General features: G+C 35.6%; 1 pseudogene; it reads right to left on the bottom strand.

Moving 5' to 3' along the window:
- Positions 1–403: 403 nt before the first annotated feature.
- LOC118829433 lies at positions 404–788 on the bottom strand (annotated as a pseudogene).
- Positions 789–20,386: the final 19,598 nt, after the last annotated feature.

The raw sequence follows: 20,386 nt of genomic DNA, 5'->3' as shown, positions 1-20,386 counted from the left end.
GAAAATAACCACAAATCAGTTTATTCATAGCAATACATATTTACCCAAGAGAAACCCCAACATCTGGGTTTTCAAAACCAGGGAGGCTGCTTCCCTGGCCACCCAGAGTCTTGTCACCAACACTCTTTCAATTAGTGTGCCCTCAAAGGCTAACCTCTGAGTTTATATACACTTCACAACCACGTGACTCAGACCTACCTGACTTAAGTCTTCTTGTGAGACTTAGGTCTTCTTGTGATGTAAGCAGGTCATCAAAGACTCCTGATTCAATCAAAGATTCCCTAGTGCTGAGAAGCACTCCAAAATGAAGACAACAAAAGAGAAAGCTCATCAAAGGTACTTGATTACCTCAACATTCCAAAAGAGAAAGCAGTAAAAAAAAAAAAAAAAAGTCCGACTCTAATTACCATAACATCTGAATAGAAGCTTTGACAAAGGTTTGGTGGTAACCACAAATAATAGGTAGGCATATAGGAATGAAACTAGAGCCCACAGTTTTGGGCTCACCTCTTGTGAAAGAATAAAGGAACAAAAATAATCTGTAAGTATGGGATTAGAAAAAATAGTTGTCCATAGCCAAAAGACAAAACAAAACGAAGTAGTTGAGCTTTACATGAACGTCTCCAAATGGTTCCTTCTTGTGTCTCTTTTGGATATTGCTGAATGTGTTCCAATGCTAGTCTGTTGTAAATTTCATTGATTTCCAAAACATAGTAAATTGGAGCTGCACTTGCTAACAGATACAGTCCCTCTCCAATCCATCCCATGCTCTGGAAGATATTCATCATTCTCCATTCTCTGTGCATCTAGTTGAAAACTGGAATCAAGTCAACCTCCTGAGGAGTGTTTCACCTATTTTAGTTATTCAAATAATTTCTTTTTGGCACAGATCTAGGGCTTTGAATATTTCCTTCCTGTCCCGGGGATCTGGCTGTACCTGAAACCACCCTCAAGACTCAATTCTGATGCCATGTTACTCCTTGAGTCCTTCCCTAATCCTACCTCAGCTCCTCATGGCCTCTGCTCAAAAGATTTATTCTCTCCTCAATTTTTAGAAGTAAGCTTTTTTGAAGATTTTTCCTTTGCCCCATCTTATTCTATGCTGTTTCATACTTATTTGTGTATATCATATCACTTTTGTTTGAATTTTTTAAAGGCTGTTGATGATTATTTTGCAGAAGTTATCAGTTTCATGGGTGATAAATGGTTAGCATACTTTACTAAAAATTGGAAGACATGATGAGCATAATCCTGATGGTCTATTCTCTGAATGCAAAGACAAACAAATCTGAAGTCTGTCAGGAAAGCCTGCTGGGGATTTAAAAGGAAGTAACACTGTGTCTTTCCTCTGGAAGTTGCAGACAGCCATTATTTCTCTTTTTCTTTTTTCCTGGAACAGGCCTTCCTGGTGGGTTGACCTCCAAACTGGCTTATCTTTGAATTTCTCTGATCCCATTTATGACAATGTTTCTAGTCTCTGTACCAAGTCCATTGATTTCTCAATAATTTAAAGTGGAACTCAGTCAGGATTTAGCTATCTAGGTAAATAAAACTTCATTGTGAGCTATTTAGAAATATTGATCAGCATTTGAAAATATCTTCGAGCCATAAGGACAAGGGACTACTCTTACAGAGAAAGGGGGTGGGGGAATGTATCACAATTGAACAATACCATCTGAGCAGCCATGCAGAATGGGGAACTACACATGAATTTGTTTCTGTTGGATGTTCCCTCAATGAAGTATTCACTCCAATTATTATTTCTGTGCTTTCAATCACTGGAGATAGTCATTATTAGATTTATTAAGATGTAATTAATTCCACATATGCATTTACTACAGGCCTAATCAATTTATATTGACCTACCTTTTGTTTCTTTTTTTGTTTTTTGTTTTTTTTTTTGAGAGTCAGTATGGAGTTGTGGATTTCGTTCAATCCCCAGTTCAAAGCCAACAGTGATTAAGTTAAATTTGCATAGAAATGAGCAATTGATTGAACAACTCACTTCTTCTGCTTTGACATCTCTAAAGTATAGATGCTAATACTTGGATGATCTATCTCATGAGAAAGGAATTTGCTGATCATACGGGGCTATATTTTGTTTTGGTCTAGAATAATTATTTTTATTAGAGTGGGGAATTTCCTATATGTAAACTTCTTTCACCAGATGAAAACTATGACTCATATAACTTATTGTTTTACAAATTCCACATGGCCAATCTGCTGAGTGAGGAGTGACTCTGAATGTGTGTGTGTGTGTGTGTGTGTGTGTGTGTGTGTGTGTGTGAGAGAGAGAGAGAGAGAGAGAGAGAGGGAGGGAGGAAAAGAGGTAAGGAGAGAGAGAACATAAACCCAGGTGTTTTTTTTTTACCTGAAGAACTCTATATATATTGTGTCTCTACTTTAGAAATATTTCTTATTATTTTCCTGATATCTATTTTTTAAACATAGATATAGACACTTAAATAACTGAGATATCCTAGAGTCCTTCCTCCCTTTCTTTTTTCCCATTTTTATCAAATCTGTTAGCATGATCTACCAATTTTTCTTTCAAAATATTTTCCATCTCCATTCCTTCCTTTTCATCTTGACCATCATTTCCTTTGTTTATACTGACAAGGTGACTATCAAGTAAAACTCAAACTTTTACCATCTGAAAAATGAGCAAGCTGATTAGCTGGTATTGTTATCTCCTGTCTTTTCTTCCTCTATTCCATACTACATAACTGATACAAGATTAGGCTCTTAAAGGCACTAATGCCATTGGGTAATTAAAACTTCTTATGATTAGATGAGGACCTCTGAAACCTCAGACACTATTGAAGATGGTTCTTTTGAGACACTCAAATATCTTTTCACTTTCATTAAATTTCTTTTTTTAAAGTAATCTTTTGTGCTATATCATGAATGATAATCTTCTAAGACAACCACTTTCCAGTTATCCCAGAAGTTCCATCATTTGCTTCACATTGGGTAGTGCTTTTCATAAACTTTAAGAAAACTAAGTTGCTGTATTTCTTTGTTTCTGGACTTTTTATCAATATAATTCTACTTTTCTACTGTTTTAATTTTTAGCAATTACAAGATAGTTATGATAATTAACCTTTTTATAATATAACATGAAATCCCAAAACTCATTCATATATTTTTATTTCTTCACTGTCATTTTGAACTTTTATTCTTCTTATTAATTTTATTATTACCTGCATAGTCCTTTAAAGTATCCATTAATAATGAATAAATGAATAAAAACTCAGTTATTAATTACTTACTAATTTTCAAGTATGATGTTAAGTGCTCAGTACAAACAGAAAAAAATAAACAATCCATCCCTACTTACAAGAAGCTTGAATAACCCAAAACACAAAATGAAATTCACCATCAGAGCTAGATATAAATCTTAAGGGTTCTGGAAAGGTACCTGGCTCTTATTGTACATTAATAGGTTAGATAACGATGCTTGTTCAATTGACAATTTGAATCACAGCAAAAAAGATTGAAACTCATAACTGTTGAACTGTAATTGGAGGAAGCAGCTTTCAAAGGGCACAGACTAAAGACAAGAAGGATCCAATGACTTCAGAATTTTCAGTGGTATTTATTCCAATTTGAAGAAAATTCAAAAATAAATTGAGTTTAAGACACAAGCAAGAAGATGATGATGATGATAAGGATGAAGAGGAAGAAGAACCAGACTATACTAATGTATATGAACAGAGATACCTTGAAAAACCTCGGAAATTAAAGACTTTGAGAATTTACATTTGAAGTTTGTGAAAGCACAGATAACTGAAAATGAGTACAACAACAATAATAAAATTATTGTACTAATAACACAGCATGCAATTAATATTATACAGCCTTACATTTTTCAGAGTATTTAACGTATATTATCTCATCTAATGCTCACTACACTATAAAGTAGGCTCTATTATTATCCTCATTTAACGGGTGAGAAAACCAAGTGTAAGAGTTAAAGTAAATGAACTAGATCACATAGATACCAAGCATCAGAGGCAGGACTCTAATGAAGGAATATTTTGCCCTTTTCCCTAAACCCCAATACTTATCATGGTGTCGGAGGCCTAATTAGCCATTAATAAAGATATGTTGATTGTTTTCTTACTCCTAGTCCAGTGCTCTATCTCTTATACTACACTTATTCTATATAAGAAGAATATTTTCCTACAAGAATTGGGATAATTGCTCAAAATTGACTTAGGCTGACAATGAATCCTGAGGGCAACCCCAAGCACTTGATATAGCTATGTTGGGAATTGGGGAGAACAGTGAAGGGTTCAGATTTCTGCTTAGAATGAATTGAATACTATTAACCAAACTGCAACATGTCTAAGATGGGTCGGTATGATTACTAATAGAAATGAAGAATATGTCAAAAGAGAATATGTGAAAAATATTGAAAAAATACATCAAAAATTTAATGAATAGAGGGTATTTACGCCATAGAAGAGAGGTTTTTCAGGAAGTATAACAGCTATCTTCATTATTTGAAGAGCTATTTTCAGAAAGAAGCAAGAAACATTCTATTTGGCCCCAGACAGCTAGTTAAGCAACAGGCAGGAGTGAGAGATGAGCAAATTTAAGCTCTTTTTCGTTTGTTTCAGTAAATTAAGCTTCCTAACAACTAGGTTTTTCAGAAATTGAAATGGACTCTGTTTATTTCTCCCTAATTAGACGTTTTGAACAAAGGGTTAAAAGCTTAATGTTAGGGGTGCTGTGGAAGCCATTACGGCTCAAGAATGGGTTGGGCTAGATTAAATTTCTTTCATATGTAGACTTCTAGGATTCTGTTTAGGCCCTTGTTCTCCAGTGGGAGACTGTGCTATAGCAGGAAAGGCTCTGCCATGGAGAGTTGAATGTAGGTTCATGGTATTGAGTGCAAATCTCTCCTGTGCCACACACTATGTCTATGACTTTGAGCACATCAGTTTACATCTCTAAGCATAGGTTTCCTCTTCTGTAAAGTGAAGGAGTGGGACTAGATGCAATCTAAGATCTTTTCTGAAGTTATAAATTTTTCTTGTTCCTGTTCAGTCATTTTCAGTCATGTCAGAATCTTTGTCACTCCATTTGGAGTTTTCTTGCCAGATACTAGAGTGATTTGACATTTCCTTCTCCAGCTCATTTTGCAGATGAGGAAACTGAGACAAACAGGGTGAAGTGACCTGCCCAGGGTCACACAGCTAGTTAAGGTCTGAGGTGGGATTTAAATTCAGGAAGAAGAGTCTTCCTGTCTCCAGGCCTGACACATTAAGCTAGCTGTTGTGACTTTATAATTAGAACTTTTTTAAACTGGTCTCCCTGCTTCTTTTAAATCCCAATTAAAATTCCACTTTTTTATGAGAAGCCTTCCCCAATTCCTATTTTTAGTACCTTCCCTCTGTTAATTATTTCTTATTTACCTTCTATACAATTTTGTTTGTCTGTCTGTCTGTCTGTCTGCTTGCCTGCCTGCCTGCCTATCTAGATAGCTATGTGCATGCCATTTCCTCCACTAGATTGACATTTCTATAAGGATGGGGGTATCTTTTGCCACTTTTTATAGCCTCAGTGCTCAGCACAGTGCCTGACATATAATAGGTATCCAATAAATGACTATTGATTGATTGGTCCCATGAGCAACATACTATGATGAAGCTTCTGAAGAAGACTAGAAGACTTGGAAAAGGGAGAAAGAGGAAAACGATAAATTGCTTCAATGTTGAAGTTGTTTCCCTTCTTTTTTAGCCCAAGTCACCTTAAGACTCCTAAAATTATAGACTGTTACTTTATTTCACATTTTGCTAGAATAAAGGAAGTTTTAACATCCTTAGATTTATAACTATGCATGTGGCAACAAGAGTATCCCGTACTTTTAAAAAGCCTGCCCCCATCACACCACAAATCTTAGGGCAGAGAAGATGATTGGCTATATTCAATAAGAGTTTGCGGGGGAACTTAAGGAGAGTCTCTTAATGGTCTAGGCCCATTCAATGCTGAAAATATCAGATGGGAGGAAGGACACTTGTATGGGTTAGAAGAAATTCAATGCCTCCATTTTCTGCCTACATAAGCAGGAGAAATCTAAGGATGACTAATTATACTGGAGTATTAGAATCACCTGAGAAACAATCTTAGAAATGGTATTTTTGTTTTGTTTTCCTCTGTTTAATCTCAGAAGAGTTATCAATGTAGAATCTGCACATAGGAGTCCCCTACAATAATCTTCTCATACAAGGGTGTAATGGAAAGCAAAGTAGGATTTTTTTTGTTGTCTTTTGTTTTGAAGTACCTTTTAGCACCGAAGCAATCAAGTAACTTTGATTGAGCCTTGCCTTTGTTAGTAGGAATCCCCACACCCTTTTGCTAATTAGGTCATGAGAGTTGTGAGGCCCTGGGGAAGTGTGAAGCCCTGGAGAGGTGAGAAGCCATCAGGACCTGAAAAGGGGTACATACACTTTGAGGGTAGCCTTTAAATCAGAACTGTCAGGACTGCAGGAGGAGAGGTTTTGCTTGGGGGCTTACTCATGGGAAGAGTGTTCCTGTGATATGGCCAGAGGAGGCTTTGTGTAGCTGTTAAGGAGCTCCACCTCCCCAATTTGCAAAACCCAGATGCTGGTGCTTCTCTCTCTCTGGTAACTATGTATGTAATGTCTTGGTCAGACAACTAGAATATCTGTCTGTTGATTTCTGTTTATTTGCTCTGTTTATATAATTTCTGCTTGTAATTTCTGTTTACATTTTCTCTGAAGTTCAGGGTGCTGGCTTTTTCCCCTGAACTAAGTGAATGACATCTGCATGTTTAATTAAAGTGAGATTGTAAACCCCTTAAAGCTGATTTCCTTAGAAAAGCAGATCAAAGGGCCTGTGCCAGCAGTCCTCCTGTGTGCTGGCATTGTTGGTCTTGATCTTATACTTCTACAGCTGCTGCAAGCAGCGTCGTTGTCATAAAGAGCAACATAGAACAATCCTAAACTCAGCTATAGTGGTAATGGAAATAAAACTCACATTCAACAAGTAAACCATAGACTGAAGTAAGAAAAAGTCTGCTCCTTTCCAAAAATTAATCATGATTTTTTTTTACACCTCACAAAAGACAAGGCAGTGGACTAAGGAGCTATTTATGCATTTAACCACAAATAATTACAGTAATACACCTAATCAAATTCCATATTTAACCTGCCCAGAAGTCCCTAAAGTCTTCCCACATGTTTTGTTTATTTGGTATCTGAATGAGAATGTGATTAGAATGCATTAGGTGGATAGTGGGAGGAAAGATATGTCAATATCACCATCTTCAACACTAGCTGCATTTGCTCTTTCAAATAAATGAACATTACAGTTTTGACCTGAAAGGAGGGTATCCTGGGCATTGCATTCAGAATAAGCAAGAAATAGAGACCGTGCCATATGACCATTCATTGAAAGAACCAGAGACAGATTAGCCTGAGGCAAGTGAGATTTAAAGGCTGATTTAGAAAATTCAGAGGGTTGTCCTGTGACAGAGAGAGTATGATTTGTTCAGATTGGCCCAGAATCCAGAACCAGGAGAAATGAATAAAAGTGATTGAGAGGGAGATTTAGACTCAATTTTAAAAGTTCCTAACAATTAGAGTGTAATGAGCTGCCTTGGCTTTTGGGTAACTTACATTTCTAAACCAAAGGATCAATCTCTGACATTATATTTTAACCTAGAATTCATCATTTTTATTCTACAAAGTATCTAATTACAACCATAAAGCACCTTATAATGATATAGTACAGTGTAAAAAAGTGAGATTAAGAAGTAAGGAACCAGGGTTCACATTGCAGCTCTCTGATTGACTGTCTTTGTATTCTTTAATAAATCACTTGAACTCTTGAGCCTAAGATTCCTCACTTGTAAAATGAAAGAATTTTATTAGATTCCAAATAGAAATCTAGAATCTTGGAAATTTCCTAATACTTAAAACTATTCAAAAGTGGAATGGGTCGCTTAGAAGATAATTCCCATTGTATGTATCCAACATAAGTTTAGGTATGTATTTGTTGGAAATGGAGCAATGGCAAACCTTAATCTCTTATGGGTTCAATTACATGGCAGGCATGTGAATTATGTTAAAATTAAGAGATTCTGAGAAATGAATTTATCTTGATCTATTCTGTCACAAATTATTCATGAAGAAAATATGACTTAAAATAATATCATTCGTTACTGGTTTGACATTGTATCTGTAATGCCCCCTTCCCATGTTTATGTTGAACCTCCAGCTAACAAGTTACACAAAAGAATGGATCAAAAGATTACTGCAGACCCAGGCCCATCTGGCCAATGACTACTGGCTAGATAATGACATCTGGCTTTGGTAGCCGGCAAGGATACCATATGTAGCTATGGGGATAGACTCTGAACGTAGTCTAAAGTATAGCAAATCTCAATGACCATCATCATTGATCCATGGGGGGTTTGCAAACACTTTTCAAAATTATTTTGGCACACTGATGAAATGTTGAGATTTTAAATCATCTTAGTTTAGAATTGTTAAGCTATCGTCAATGAGAATTTTTAGGCAGTCAAAATACAAATCCAAATATGTTTATTAGAAATGACATTAGAAATTACTATTGTATGAAAACTCCTTAATTTTTTGGCATGATAAGTATTTCCTTGTGTATTACAATAAGACTGTGTTATGGTAATGAGGGTGAGACTTTTTTTTTTTTTACTGTTTTCTCTTTTGGAATACTGAGGTAATCAAGTACCTTGGATATGTCTTGCCTTTCAAATGTAATAGCAAGCAAACTAGGACTTTTTTGTTTGTGTGCTTCTCAGCACTGAGGTAATCAAGAGCCCTAGGGCCCTGAGATTTGTATGTAAGATCTGAGGTTGGCATTTTGTTTTGGGGGCACACTCATTGAAAGTGTGTTGGTGATGAGACTCTGGGTAGCCATTGAAGCAGTGCTTCTCTCTAGTAACTATGTATTGCTAAAGATATAACGATTTGTGTTTGTTTGCTGTTTATATAATGTATCCTTGTCTTTTCTGTTTGTATTCTCTCTGAAGTTCAGGATGCTGGCTTTTCCCCCCTGAACTAAGTGAATGGTATGTGTATGTTTAATTAAAATAAAATTGTTAACCCCTTAAAGTTTCTTTCCTTAGAAAAGCAGATCAAAGGACCTGTGCTAGCAGCCCTTCCATGTGCTGGTCTTGTTGGTCTTATGCTCGCACAGCAGCTGGTTACCTGTTTTCACAAAATAGTGTTTTCTGACCAAGCTTGTAGGTGGTTCCTATATTTTCTGTGTTATTGTTGACTAGAAAATAATTGTAGCAATATACTTTTGAAATTCTATAAATTTACATATATGGATATATTTCTGTGTATATATGTATGTGTATATTTGAATAGTCTGGGGATTTTTCTGGCCATATGGATTATTTAACACAACCTTTTTTCTTCCATTCAGACTTTAATTTTCACTTTTCTGATAGATGAAATCTATTGCTTGAGGAAACAACCTTTTCACTGAACATATATTCCTTAAAAATATTCTGGGATATTCATGCTCTGGATCTGGATTCCAGAGCCTGTTTAGGCCTGTGGTCATTTCCATCATAGGTCTAGATACATGTTCTAGAGTTGTGATTACACTTGCTGGTGGTGTGATTGGCTCACTTCGGAGTAATTTTGTTTCTCAAGCTTCATAAACCTTTGATATCAGAAGCATAGTTCTTGATCTCCTTTAATTAAGACCTCTGTGAACAGCAAGGGGAAGAGAGAAGAGGGAGATAAATAAGACTTTGTAGATTTATTTTCCTTTAATCATATTGCCAATAGTACATGTTAATACTACCTGTGTAAATAAGCAATGCTTCTATCATATGAACTTCCACTTTTGATGTTCAAGTGATTTCTGCTTTCTGCTTATTTTATAAACTGTGTATGTTTTCTCTGGGAAGAGAATATTGATTGAAAAAAGTTATAAGATGCTATTTAATACAAAAATCAATGTTCATTACAGTGAATTACTATCTTCACCTTCAACAGGCATTTAATATTTTCTACATGGTTCTGAGTGGTTGAGTTTGTTTTACCACAAACCAACAAAAAAATCAAGAAGGGAGGAGTAAAGGAGAGGATGTTATGTCATGATCCTTTACTCTACTATGTCGCCCCATTGCTATGGTCCATTGGAAAGAGCTTCAGTACCAGAATTTAAAAGCCTAGGTTCCATTCTTATCTCTGATGCTTACTTCTTGTATCATCTTCGCCAAATCATTAACTGCTCTGGTCATCAACATAATTATTTGTAAAATAAGAGTGCTGTGATGCATGGTCTTTCAAGTCCTTCCTAGCACTACAATATCCTAATTTTACTTGAAAATCTTCAATGACTCCTTTTTCCTATGATGCTTAGGTTAAAATAGTTATTCCTCTGTTTGGAATTTAATCCCTCTACAATCTGGATTCCAACTAACTTTCCAGTCCTAATTAATATTCTACTCTTTTCTATATGTTTCATTGTAATCCAACTGGCCTGCTAGCTGTTTCTCATACTTATCATTCTAACTTCTGCCCTATGCCTTTTCTCACAAATTGCCCCATGCCTGGAATTAAAAACAATCTCACTTCACCATCACAGAATCCCTACCTTCATGACAAAAAAAATACAATTCAGGTGTCACTTCTTATTTATTTTATTTTCCCCCATCAGATGACACATTTTAAGATATTTTCTTATGCCCTGTCACAGTTGTTAATGCTATTTACCCCTTGAAATTATTATTTTAATATGTACTTTATGCTGACTTATCTGCAATCATGCTGATTCTATTGTACCCTCAGTAGCATGGAAGCTCTTTAAGGTTAGGGACTTTTTTTCTTGCCACTCATACCCTCGCTGCCTTGAATTCAAGTGAATTGCTGTTCCAGAAAAGGGCTGTATTTCTCTTTTACTTGTAGTGTACTATTACAGACCTCCCTAGACTTTAAGATGACAATTCCTTCAAAGCTGTCATTTGTGTGGTGTTGGACCCAGTGCCTGCCATTCTACAGTGGTCTTCATCTTTATAAAGATTTAAGATAATGTGTTCAATTGAAACATTGTGGGACAATTGAAGGAAAATGACAGATTAAATGCAGCTATTCAGCTGACTTCTCCCAATATTTTCCTCCAAACAATTAAAAAAACCTTTTAAAATCAAATTCTGTAGCAACACATTCAACAAATGGTCAGAATGAGACTTTTCTGGGGTAAGACTGTTTAGGAGGTTAGCAGGAGAGTTCTGTAACACCAAAGTGGGAGGTGGCCAATAGTGTAGCAGCAGTACCAGCCACAGGCCTTGTGCATTGTAAGGGCAAGCAAAGTTGGCCTTTTTGCTGTTTTTTTTTTCTTTTGGAGTTCTCCTCAGCCCTGAGGTAATCAAGTGCCTTTGATTGAGTCTTCCCTTTGATTGAGTCTTGCCTTTAATTGAGTCTTTGATTGAATCAAGCATCTTTGATTGGAAACAGCATATATACTCTAAAGTGAGGCTTTGCTTTGGGGGCTAATGCATTGGAAGAGTGTTTGTGTGATTTGGCTACATGAGACACTGGGTAACCTTTAAGGAGACCCCCAGCTTTAAGAACCAACATATTGGTGCTTCTCTCTCTAGTAACTACTATGTATGTACTGCTTTTGGTCAGACAGTTAGAAGCCCTGTCTGTTGATTTGTATTATTTGCTCTGTTTATAATTTCTGCTTGTAATTTCTGTTTGTATTTTCTCTGAAGGTCTGACTTTTCCCCTGAATTGAGTGAGATATATATACATATACATGTACATGTACATATACATGTATGCGTATGTCTATCTTTCTATATATGTATGTATATGTGTGTATGTATACGTATGTTGATATATATATATATATATATATATATATATATATATATATATATATGTATATATTTGATTAAAGTAAGATTGTTGACCCCTTTTAAGTTGCTTTCCTTTAGAAAAGCAGACCAAAGAACCTGTGCTGGCAGCCATCCTGTTTGCTGGTGTTATTGGTCTTATACCCCCACAGAAGGTCCTACTAACATTATTGTTACAGAGGTGGCTGTGATAATGGCCACAGCAGCAGCTTCCAGAGATCCCATGCCATAAACAGTAAAGGGGTTGAGCAATTGCTCAGAAACACAGTACAGGGAACCCTTTTCTGGAACTGGGTTCAACTGGGGTTGATTGGCATTTCTATTGCCCATATGCCATCCTAGGGCAAAGATTTAAGGTGAAGAGGGGTGCTTGTGGTCAATCACAAGAATGAACAAGAGAGAAGGCCATGGTACCAGTTGCAAAACATAAAGGAGCACTAGCACTTCTGTCTGAAGGAAAAAAAGTAGACCTGATCACAGTTCCAGGGCCAAGAGGAGCATTAACAATTGTAGCTGTAGGTAAGCAGAGTAAAGATCAGAGTACAAAACTGGAGAGCAGTAACTGCATCTCTCCCTGGATAATACAAACGTGGAAGCACCAAAAACTTCAAGATGTCTAGAACTTGTTCTGAAAATATCAGCATGCAAAAGACTGAAGTTTAAGACAAAACTGCCCCACCCCAAGGTGAACAGAATCCAACTTCGGCTTAATGTTCAAACCCAGAAATAGGCTAGATAAATGAGCAAACAACAACAACAACAAAAACCAACAAGATATTAACAATAAAAAGCTACTGTGGTGTCAGGGAAGACCAAGATATTAATTCAGAAGACAACAATGTGAAAAAAAAAACTATTAGAAAATGGCCAATTTTGGACCCACCCCAATAAGAATTTCTGCAAGAATCAGAAAAAGCTTAGAGAGGTGGAGGGGGAAAACAGGAAAAGAAATAAGAGTGATGCAAGAAAATTATGAAAAGAAAATTGACAGCTTGATCAAAGAGGCCCAAAAAATTGGAAGAAAATAACACCTTAAAATACAGGATTTGCCTAATGATAAAAAAGCACAAATAAAACACAATTCATGAAATTGAAAAAGAGTTACAAAAACTTAATGAAGAAAATAATTCCTTCAAAATTAGAATTAGGCAGGTGGAAGCTAATAACTATATGGGACATCAATAATAAGACAAAAGAATGAAAAAAAATATCAAATGTGAAATATCTCAAGAACAACTCACCTAGAAAAAAGACTGAGTGTATATAATTTGAGAATGTTTGGGATACCTGAAAACAATGATTAAAAAGGTTAAACATCACATTTCAAGAAATTATCAAGGAAAATTATCCTGATATCTTTGATTCAGAGATTAAAAGATAAGTTAAAAGAATCCACCAATCCCTTCATTAAAAAGATTCAAAAATTAAAATTCCCAGGAATATTATAGCCAAATTACAGAGGTCCCAGGTCAAGGAGAAAATTTTGCAAGCAGTAAGGAAAAAAAAAAAAACATTCTAGTGGAGCCACAGTCAGGATCAAAACAATTTAGTAGTTTCCACATTAAGGTAGTGGAGGGATTGGAATCTGATATTATAAAAGTTAAAAGAGCTAGGATTACAACCAACCAACTAACTTACATAGCAAAACTGAGTAAAATCCTTCAGAAGGAAAATGGCTTTTCAATGAAATAGAGGCCTTTTAAGCTTTCCTGATGAAAACACCCAAACTGAATAGAACATTTTGAAATTCAAACAGAAGACTCAAGAGAAACATAAAAAAAGACAAACATGAAGGAGTCTAAGTAAAGTTAAATTGTTTACATTCCTGTATGGGAAGAAGATACATGTACCTCCTAAGAACTTTCTCACTATTAGGGTAGTTAGAAACAGTGTACATAGACAAATCATACAGATGTTGATTAATTATGTTGGGATGATCTCTAAAATAGAAAGGATTAGAAAGAGAGATGCATGCAGAGGGAGAAAAGGGAAGTGAGAAGTAGAATGGGATGAATTTTCTCACACAAAAGAAGCACACAAAGAAGATTGTTTATTGTGAAGGGGGAAATGGGCATGGAAGGGTGATATTCAATGATTGGAATTGCATCAAAGAGGGAAGAACTATGTATATACATATACACATAGATACATACATACACACATACATGGATGTGCATATACTTATACATATTTGTATACACATATACACTCACATCACACACACACACACACACACACACACACACACATGCAAACTCAGTTTGGTATAGTAATCTATCTTACCCAATAGCAAAATAGGAATGGAGGGCATAAGAGTAATTGGAAGTGGGCTGATCAAAGATAGAGCAGATTAAGGGAGGTAGACTTCTGATGAAGGACAGGATAAAAATAGAGAGAGAAGGATAAGCAGAAGAAAATAAGTTGGATGGAAATACAAACTTAGGAGCTTATCAATAAAAGAGAAGCAGATAGCAAAATGGACTAGGAAGCAGAACCCAACAATATGCCATTTAGAAAAAAAACAAACAAACACAGAGTTAAAATAAAAGGTTGGAACAGACTGTATTATGTTTCAGTTGAAGTTTAAAAAGGCAGGGGTTGCAGTCATGGATAAAGCAAAAGTAAAAACTAGATCTAATGCAAAGAGATGAGTAGGGAAAATACATTTTTGCTAAAATGTACAAAATAAACACTGGAGTAATATAAAAAAGGTGAATTTCTGATATAAAGGACTAATTTTTGAATATGTAGGGAACTGGATAAAATTTATAAAAATAAGAGCCACTCCAGAATTGTTAAATAGTTAAATCAATGAATAGGTAGTTTTCAGAAGAGGAAATCAAAGCTACCTGTACTCATAAACAAAATGCTATAAGACATCATTGATTGGAGAAGTATAAATTAAAACAACTCAGATGTACCATCTCACATCTATCAGAAATGACAAATGCTTGAGGAGATAAGGGAAAATAGATACACTAAATAGACCTTGGAGTTGTGAATGTGTCCAATCATTCTGCAGAAAATTTGTCACCATGCCCAAAAATCTACAAAATTGGATATGACCTTCGTCCCCATACCACCATTCCTATGTCTGTGCCCCAAAGAGATCAAAGAAAAACTAAGAGCACCTATATGTACAAAAATATCTATAGTAACCCTTTGACCCAGCAATCCCACTTCTAACGTTATATGCCAAAGAGATCATAAAAATCAGAAAAGGACCCACATATACAAACATATTTATAGCAACTCTTTTTGTGGTGGCCAAGAACTGGAAGTTGAGGTGATGCTCATCAGTTGGATAATGGATGGAAAAGTTGTGTTATACGAATATAATAGAATAGCATTGTGCTATAAGATATGATGAACAGGCACACTTCAGAAAAACCTGAAAAGACATATATGAACTGATTCTGAGTGAAGTGAGCAGAAGTGGGAAAACATTGTACATGGTAACAGCCACAGTGTGTGATGACTGCCTTTGATAGATTTAGCTCTTCTCAGCAATGTAAGAATCTAAAACAATTCCAAAAGACTCATGATTGAATATGCCATTCACATCCAGAGAAAGAAGTATGGAGTCTAAATGCAGATCGAGTCTAAATGCTTTCTCTTTTTTTTTTCTTTCTCGTGGTTCCTCCTTTTAATTCTAATTCTTTTATACAACATGACTAATATTAAAATATGTTTTGTAGGCATGTATATGTAGAGCCCATATTGGATTGCATGCCATCTTGGGGAGAGGGGAGGGGAGGGAGGTGGAGAAAATTAAAACTTATGGAAATGAATTTTGAAAACTAAAATTAAATTAATTAAGAATTATCTATAGTAACTTTTTGTGCTGGCAAAGAATTGAATATTGAGGGAATGCTAATCATTTGGGGAATGGCTAATAGATTATGGGAGATTATGATTGTTATGGAATACTATTGTGTTATAAGAAATGATGAGGGAGGTAGTTTAACAAAAAAAAAATCATGACCACTCCTATAAGAGATGATGCAAAATGAAGTGAGAAAATTTTGGAGATCATGGCCCACACTAACAGCAATGCTATTATATGATAAACTATGAAAGACCTGGCCACTTTGATCAATATAAAGATCCAAAGCAATTCCAAAAGAGCCATGATGAAAAATGTCATTCACCTCCAGAGAGAACTATTAAACTCTGAATGAAAATTGAAGTATAATTTCCTTGCTTTTTTTTTTTGGTGATATATCTAACATAGAAATATATTTTGTAGGATTTCATATGTATAGTTGATATAATTTTGCTTGCTATCTCATTCAAGTAAGAGAGTGGGTAGAAGAAAAGGATGGAGATAATTTAGAACTCAAAATTTAAGAAGTAAAGAATATTAAAATTAAATAAATAATATTTTAAAGAAAAAATATTGTGGATTAGTCATATTTGGAATGTACTTCCCCATCACCTCTTCCTCCTGGCTTCCTTGGATTTATTCAGCACTAAATCTAAATCCCACCTAGTTCAACTCAATGCCTTCTTTCTGCAGGAGGCCTTTTCCTATCTCCCAATCTCCCCTTCTCCATCTACCCTCTACTTATATAGACATTTCATCGTTTGACTCCAGGTATTTCCTCTGGATTTACCCCAAAACTGAAATTCTCATCCCCGTTACCTCTGCTTTCTGGGTTATCTGACTTCCTTATTTCCTAATTCAACATTTTAATAGGATACCTTACCTAATTCTTCTCAATTCTAGGCCTTTGTTCTGTACATTATTCCCTATTTTTCTGATATGTAACATTTTTACTGATATTTCTTTGCTATAGCTCCTCTCTGGATACATATGACCTCTTCCTCCATACGTACATTTTGGTTTATTTGGTAGGAGGGAATGTTGCAATATTGGGACACTAATCCACTGTTGGTGGAATTTTGAACTGATCCAAACATTTTGGAAAGCAATCTGGAATTGCGCCCAAGGACTTATTAAACTGCCTGTACTCTCTGACCCAACAATATCACTAGTAGGTTTATTTCCAAAGATTATTAGTGGAAAAGGATCCTAATGTACTAAACAGCTCTCTTTGTGGTGAGAAAGACCTGGAAAGTGAAGGAATGCCTATCAATTGGGGAATGGCTGAACAAGTTGTAGTATTGTGATTGTGATGGTATACTGCTTTGCTATAAGAAATGTGCTCATTGATCTTAGAAAAACATGGATAGAAATGCACAAAATAATGAAGAGTGAAATGAATAGAACCAAGAGGATGTTGTATACAGTAACAGCAATATTGTTTTACGAACAACTTTTAGTCATTAAGACATTTTGACTACTATAAACGTTTTGAAGAAGTATCTCAGTATGTAGGCAGATTGCTATGAATATATTATGGAAGGCTTTGTCAAGAGTGTTATAGGATGTGAAAATATATACGGTGCTGATGTATAGAGTAATGTCAACTTGGAACTTAACATTGCCATCTACTCCTTTTCTTCCTGCAATTGTAATGCAGTCCCTTGACAGTGGGCCCACAGTAAACACCCACATTTTCTATGGATCCACGAGAATGCAGCTCTTCAAGGCACAGGATCTTTAATGTTTGTCATTGGTCTCCATCTCATTGGTTAGTGCTAGGCTTCATATAGCCAGTTAGCAAAGATATTTTAAAATTTTGATCGGATTCATGTAATGCTAATCTTCTTTCATGACATGAATATGCTCCTGAGAAGCCATATGGAAATCAAATGGTATTTGACATTCCCTGGTGAGGAGCTGGTTTTCTCTCAAACCTTGAGTAAATCAGAGAAGCCTTTTGAAATGTCAGTTACCGCCCTCTAATTTTTCCTGAAATCACCAGACACATTGCTCCAATCACTGAGGCAGCCATGCTTATAAGAAAAGGAAAACTCTCCAACCGCTTGTGAGAACCTGGATGTTTTTGCCTTCCTGTTACATATGGCCTCTGATCAAAAAGGGGTTTTGAAATCCTTTGTTTACAAATTGTCCAAGTGATCAAATAAGTCCTTATGGCTTAGCTTTCTATTCTGCAAGCTTTCTCCTGTATAAGACACTACCTTTAAAACAGGATGGCTTCTAAGCCTTCTAAATAGCACATCAGCAGGTCTTGCTGATAATAGCCTGGATAGATGAGTGGTATAAAATAATTGATTAGTTTGTATGCAGCCATCAGAATTAGGTCATAAATGTGGGGAGTTTAGAGGACCCTAAGGTATTTGGCAGATGGGCTAGATTTCTGGTCAGCAGCCAGTCACCGGTCTCAGTAGGTTTGAAGATACTTATTATCTCCAGGTCATTAGAATGTCACTTATACAAATTTAGTCAGGAAACTGACTTTATTCATTTCATATATGCCAAAAGCAAAGTTTTAGGGATATATACATATATACATATATATATATATATATGTATATGTATATATATATATACACACACATACATATACATATATATATTTGTGTGATATATGTGCATGTATATGTATTTGTATATGTATATACATGCGTATGTACATACACATATATACATATATGTAGAGAGATCTATGTCTATGTTTGTGTGTGTATATATATATATATACACACACACATATATATATATATATATGCTTAAACATATCTAAATGGATAGATAGATAGATAGATAGGCCAGTGAAGATGTTTTGAAGAATTTTCTCAGTATGTAGGTAAACTCCTATGGTTATATTACAGAAGGCTTTATCAAGAGTGTTATAGGATGAGAAAATATATATGGTGCTGAGCTAACATATCACATGGAACATCCAAATATATGGGACAAATGGATACATTTATGCATGTCAGGGAATAATTCTTTTTATAGTGAATAAAGCTTTAAAATAATATCTTTCTGAAATCTTTACTTGGGGGCCTAGAATAGAAATTGTATGTGTTCATTACCAATACCTGCTCCTGATATTTGTTCCGATATTTTCTATATAAAAGGGGTGGAGGATTTTTGTAACAGTCTACATTGTTCTCCCAGATTGGTTCCTCCCATAATTAATCTAAGATTCCAATTCTTTTAATGTGATAAACATAGGAGATTTAGGGATGGTGGTTGAAATACACAGGTGATATTTCCTCAGATTCTTATTAAGCTATATCTATGGCCTTTATTTGAGGGATTAAATCACCTTCCACAGATTCATTTATCTCTTCACAAATGACCATATTTATGTATCCAAACCTAATCTCTCTCCTTAGCTCCATTCTCATGTCACCAGTTGTCTATTAAACACCTCCAGCTGGATAGACCATAGGTTTATACAACTTAATATTTCCAAAGTGGAAATACTTAGCTTTTTCCACAAACTCATCCTTCTTTCTAACTCCCCTATCTCTGTAAAAGTTCCCTTCATCCTTCCAGTCATTGAAAGCCTCAAACTCAGCCATCCTCCATTCTATTCCTTTCTTCAACTTCTCTGAATATTCAATCACTTGCCACATATTGTTCATTCTACCTATATGCTCTCTTTTGATCCACCAACTTTTCTCCACACACCCATGAAACACACTCTCATCCAAGATCATTGTGATAGCCTTCTAATTGGTCTCTGTCTCCTTCAAATTTCTATTTTCTAGTAAATCCTCAAACAGCTGCCAAAGTAGTATTACTAATGTGCATGACAGACTACATCACATCATGCTCTGGTTCAATAAAATCCACTAACAAAGCTAGGATCAATTGCAAACTCCCTCTGTTTGACTTGGTAAGCCCTATATAACTTGGGCTCAACCTATCTTTCCATGCATTGTTATATATGCCCTCCCTGTCATGCATGTTACAAGGCAAGCCAAATTTTTCTTCCTGCTGTTCCTTGAATTGCAGCTCCAGTTTATTTCATTTTGCAGGATGTTCCCCATATGTGGATTGTTCTTCCTCCTCTTTACCTCCATGCCTTAGAATATCCTCCTTCAAGAAACAACTCATTTGCTGCCCCTTTACATGGTGCCTTTCTTAACCTGCTCCCAGACTTCAGTCACCTCCCAGTATCAGCCCCCAACATAACTCTTGTTTTTGATGGGGATGAATGAAAAATAATTTTTTAAATCATTCATAATAGTACAAAGCACTGGTCTAATTGCTAGGGATAAAAAAGGAAAATAAGACACTTTCTTCTCTCAAGGTCAGGGGGACCTGAGTTCAAATCTAGCCCCAGAAACTTCACACTTATTAGCTGTGTAATCCTGTGTAAGTCACTTAACCCTGATTGCCTCAGCTTCCCACTCCAAAAACAGTGAATTTGAGAGGAGTTAGATTGGTGGGTAGGCAGAGGACTATATCATATTTGACCCCTACACTTCCAGGGCCTAATACAATGACCATAATAGTCACTTAATCATTTCGTGTTTGTTTTGGTACATAAAATCAGGATGAAGCCTGCTGTCAGACTTTCTTCATGTTCTTTATCCTACTGTTATCAACATTTCAAATAAAAAAGGTGTTATAAAAACAATAGAAAATATGTAATATGTGCCTAA

Source organism: Trichosurus vulpecula, chromosome 8 (assembly GCF_011100635.1).
Source record: "Trichosurus vulpecula isolate mTriVul1 chromosome 8, mTriVul1.pri, whole genome shotgun sequence".
In the NCBI taxonomy this organism is placed as follows: Eukaryota; Metazoa; Chordata; class Mammalia; order Diprotodontia; family Phalangeridae; genus Trichosurus; species Trichosurus vulpecula.
This window is presented reverse-complemented; position numbering and strand designations above follow the sequence as displayed.